This window comes from Elephantulus edwardii, unplaced genomic scaffold (genome assembly GCF_000299155.1).
Source record: "Elephantulus edwardii isolate Elephantulus edwardi_28Jun2011 unplaced genomic scaffold, EleEdw1.0 scaffold00284, whole genome shotgun sequence".
NCBI lineage: Eukaryota > Metazoa > Chordata > Mammalia > Macroscelidea > Macroscelididae > Elephantulus > Elephantulus edwardii.
Genome location: NW_006400034.1, coordinates 3,192,181 through 3,197,113, shown reverse-complemented (window position 1 = coordinate 3,197,113; position 4,933 = coordinate 3,192,181). Strand labels below are relative to the sequence as shown.

The following is a 4,933-nucleotide window of genomic DNA, read 5'->3' as shown; positions in this document are numbered from 1 at the left end:
GAGTAAAAATGACTCATTGCTGGCCCCACATTGGGTTCCAGGGTGTAATCACAGAGGAAGAGACTGACCTAGAGATTATCTCTTAGAGCCACTGGCAGATTCAAACTACCAGAGAGGCAGGACTTGTGGGTTAGCAGTGCAACTCCCCACAGACTAGGCTACCTTAGCTCCCTTCCGTGTTTGTTGTTGTCAGGTGCTGTCAAGTTGAGCATGACTCACAGTGATCCCATGAACAAATGATCTGAATCCTCTTCTACAAATATCTTTGTTTTTCTAGTTTTCACACAGTTTCCAAAGGCATGCTGTGTAGGAAGTGGATGCCAATCCTGCTTCCAAGTCTGTCTTAATCTGGGAGTTCTGCTGAACACTGTACACTGTGGGTAAACATTATGGAATTTGACACATCAGTGGCACAGCATTCAGTGTGACAACAACCCCAAGTTATCTCAGTACAACAAACTGACAGAGCAGTGCTGTACCACTCAGAAGAATGTTCTTCCCAAACACAGTTAACACCAGGCCTGAGGGCCCAACTGGCTTTTAAATACAAAGGCTCACCCAGTAGGTCCTGACTGACTTAAACAAGAGGCTTCCAGCCCACAGCTCATTGTTAGCTAAATCCAGTAAATCCAGGTAACCAATAAGTTCACACAGGACTGTGGATGAAATAAAAAACCAACCAAACACTTTACACTGGACTTTAAACTAAATCACATGAACCTACCCTCCAGAATGCAATTGCATCACACATGAGTCTGTTCTCTCACCAGCAGGCATTAGGCTGGGCTGTCGCTGCAGATTTTTTTAAATTTTTTTTTTTAAAAGAATAAAATTCAGTCTTTGCATTCTAAAAACTCATAATGTTCTGAGGGTGAGAGATGTTGTCATTAGATTTCCTATACCTACCTGTCTTTTCTATGAGTAAAATACTCAACAACACAGAGAGAATCGAAACAAGATGAATGTGAAGTCTTGTACCAAAAAGAATTAGTTGCCATTGAATCATTTCCAGAATCAGCATACTATTAAAAATCAATGAGAATGAAGGAAGACGTCAAAACGCCCCTAAAGGCACTGGAACAGGAGGAATTGATGGAATACCTGTTGAGGTGTTTCAGCAAATGGATGAAGACTACTTGTTTGTGCTAAGAAATTTAGAAAACAGCTATATGGCTATGCAACTGGAAAAGATTACAAAATATGTGTGCCTTTTTATATTTAACAATGTAATTCCTATCACATACAAGTAAAATCTTACTGAAGACTATTAGCATCTGGAATGTATGTCAAACAGGGAGCTGTCAGAAATTCAAGCTGGATTCATCATTTCTGACACGCTTGAGCCCATTGCTGCAGTCATCGTGTCTATCTATTTCGCTGCAGGTCTTCCCCTCTTTTGCTGACCCTCCACCGTTCCAAGCATGATGTCCCTTTCTAGCAACATATCCATGTCCAAAGTATGTGAGAGGAAGTTTTGCCATCTTTGCCTCCAAGGAGCTCTCTGGGCGGACTTTCTGCAAGACAACTGTTCTTTTGGCAGTGCATGCACTCTTCTCCGACAATTGAGTTAGAATCAAGTCAAATTAGCAATTGTTGTTTGTTTTTTATTTTACCACGTCAGTTAGAGGGAACAGCTCTTGCAAAACCCCAGGACCCTGAAAGGGAGTGAAAGTGTCCTTAAGAGGTAAGGATGCGAAGTGGGCAGAGGGGGCTTCGGTGGGATAGAGTGCGCATGTGCGGAGACTGGAGCGTGAGCGAAGTGAGGGCGGGACCAGGCATGAAGGGGCGGAGCCAGATCTGGGGGCGGACCCAACTATGATGGGGCGGGGCCAAGCCTGATGTGCTGCGACCCTGCGCTCCCCGGCTTCTGGCCGAGCCCAAGTCCGCTTTCGGCAGCTGACTGCCTCGCTCTTCATTTTGAGACAGACGCTAGGGAGGAAGATATGGAACTGGCTGAGGCCCTTTAACTCTGTGCGCTCCAGTTTAGGACAAAGAAAGGCATCAGAGTCACTACTTCTCTGATGGGCTCTGCAGAGCGCCGGGGCCACTTTTACCAAGGAAGAAGCGGCCTAAATCAAAGGGACGTGTCTTATATGCCTCCTTTTTGAGAAATCGGTATTTCACTGAGCAGCCTGATCCCCTCACAGGTCACCTCCTGCCCACCTCTGTGAGATTCCAGGATCGGAATTGGATGGAGTCACACGAAGGCGGGATTGAAACGATTGCGCCTCTGAGCTTGCGCGCAGCCGGAGCCACAGTCATCTAGCAGCGATGAGGATTTCTGCTAGAGAGCCCGGATAGCTCAGTCGGTAGAGCATCAGACTTTTAATCTGAGGGTCCAGGGTTCAAGTCCCTGTTCGGGCGGAGTTCTTTTGGTGAATAAAATGAAAAACCAACACCACCTTTGTGAGGGCTTCCTTGCTTGGCCATTTCCCTTTAGAAAAAAGAATAATATTGGTGTTATCTTGTGATCGCCGCCATATGTGCAGGGTGCACCTCCGCGGGGACACTTCTGCCCCTTTGCGCAGGGGTGTTGGGGGCTTCTACCCCTTTGCGCAGGGGTGTTGGGGGCAGGGAGGTCTTCCAAGGTCAGCTCCCTGCCATCCCAAATAGGCACACGTGTTTAGCACCCTCTCGACTGGACAGCTGGACTTCAGCCAGTCTGCGATCAGGGAGATGCCGTGGGGAAGACCCCAGCAAGCACTTCACTCTCCGTACAGCGACCCCTGCCCACCCTCCTCTTTGTTCCGTACGGAATGTGACCTGGATTCATCTATCTCCTCCTCCCTCCTCCCTACGACCCTTTCTGCACGTTTATATTTTGACCATTTTGTTCCTGGGTTATGTATCTTTTACTCGTGGGAGCCCTATAATACTGTCTAATTTTTCGTTATGAGACCCTTGTCTGAAATGCCGTTGCCAAATGTTTTTTTCCCAGGTTGTAGATTTTCTTTTCATCCTGTTGGAAAAAAGTTTTGGCGCATACACTTAATGTGTAGAACTTCCTCTTCAAAGAATTTGGCCTCTTCTGCTTGTGCATTCTTTCTGCACCTTGAAAGGAAGAGTGCTACATTGAGAAACTGAATCCCCAGAATCAAACAAGGGGCCAGTCCTTTCAAAAACACTTCATGCTTAGAAAAGTAGAGGTTCAATGCAAGAGAGGAAGACCCTCAATGAGATGGTTTGACACAGTGACTGCAACGATGAGATTGAGCGTGGGTAGGGCTGGGTTTCGATTTGTGGTTCACAGGGTCTCTGAATTATATCTGACTCTAAGGCACCTAACAACAAAACTAGAACGAGTCCCCTTGTGAGGTGCAGGGGTGAGTAGCTTTGCACATCTTCTGTTTAGCTAGTGATTGAGCCCTCCCTGCTTCAGGAAGGCAATTGAAGAAAAGTGTATCTTTGACAAGACGGGCACAGTGAATCAGCTGTCTTCTTTGCCTGTGGACTGTGCGACCCCCTGAGTCCTGCCTGATAAGTGGGGCAGTCAAATGGAGGAAGCCTTCAGACCCTTGTGGGGTCTGGCTCCCTCTTCCCGCTAAGAAGGAATGCCTTGTGAGTGCCACCCAGACCCACAACTCTCTCTCCACTTGGGATAAAAGGAGGAAGACTAATAAGAAAAAGCATCCACCTCATAAACTTGTGAGGGTGAAATAATAGTGTATTTACGTTGTTTATGCTTGTGGTCACAAGCTGTGTTCCAACTCCAAAGGTTCGAATCCACCAGCTACTCTGGGCTAGAAGGATGGGAAAGCTACTGCCTCCGAAAACCCGCTGGAGCATCAACTATGGGTCGTTCTGACTCAGTGGCACACAACTGGAGTTTTTGCCAAAAAGCAAGTGTTTCAATAAGTGGGAATTATTATTGTTAAAGAACTTTCAATTTAGGGAAGAAATGAAAGATAATATTAAAACAAGTCGAGAATAATTTAAAAACATATATATGCCCTATGTGTCAAAGCTCATAAACCCATATCCATATGAATTATATTGGTTGGTATATGCCAAAGGAACAAGAATGGCCACTGATTTGAGGAGTAGGCTAGCCAGGGAAAATGGAATTATTTATTTTTAGTTTTAAAGTGGTTTGAGGGGAAGTCTGTAGCTAATTAGTTTTCCATTCAAGCATTCATACATATTTTGATCTATGATGTTAATGGCAATGTACCCACGATGTAACCATATTCTTCCTGCTCCCTCACTATTATTCTTGTTTCCACTGAGCCTTCTATCCTCTCCTTTTCCACTTTCTGAGCTTTATTGCTGGGTGAATAGTGCCCTTTGACCTTGTATGGGTGACTCTTCTAAGGAGTAAGTGCTTCCTGGTGTGACCTCATAGGTCTGTCTATTGCTTGGCTGATAAACTGAACCCGGGGTGGACTTCGTCAGTGAAGATAGTGAAGCATGGTTTCGAAAGGCATCCCAGGAAAAGCAACAAAAAATGAGCTGTGGCAGCGACCCATCTTTTTCTTCCTTAAAGAGTCCTTTGGAAAGTGGTCTGGTTCTCTTTTGACAACCTTGAGAAGTGAGGTCTCTGCTCCCACCTTTTGAACAAGAACAGATGTTAGATGACTGTTGAATTTTATTAGGGCCCCAAGGAGAGGGAAAGGCGGCCTTAGGGAGAAAATGAAAGATCCCTGGGGAAAAGGGAGAAGACAGAAGGCAAGCGATGACCAGAAAGTTTCCAGACTCGAAAGAAAAATATCTGTCTCATTTACTGCTCTCAAAACCTCAGAGAAAGAAAATGCAACTTAGAAGGTAAAACCAGAAATTGAAAGAGTAGAGACTATTAAACAAAAAAGAAAAAGAAAGAAAGAAAGAAAGAAAGAAAGAAGGAGGGAGGGAGGGAGGGAGGGGGAGAGAGAGAGAGAGAGAGAAAGAGAGAGAGAGAGAGAAAAGAGGGAGGGGGAAATCGGTTTTCTCTTTTTTT

General features: G+C 45.3%; 1 non-coding gene across 1 annotated transcript; it reads left to right on the top strand.

The window, feature by feature from the left end:
• The first annotated feature begins 2,291 nt into the window (after nt 1–2,291).
• On the top strand, nt 2,292–2,364 carry TRNAK-UUU. Its single transcript has one exon. It is a non-coding gene; the product is annotated as a tRNA-Lys (tRNA).
• Nucleotides 2,365–4,933: the final 2,569 nt, after the last annotated feature.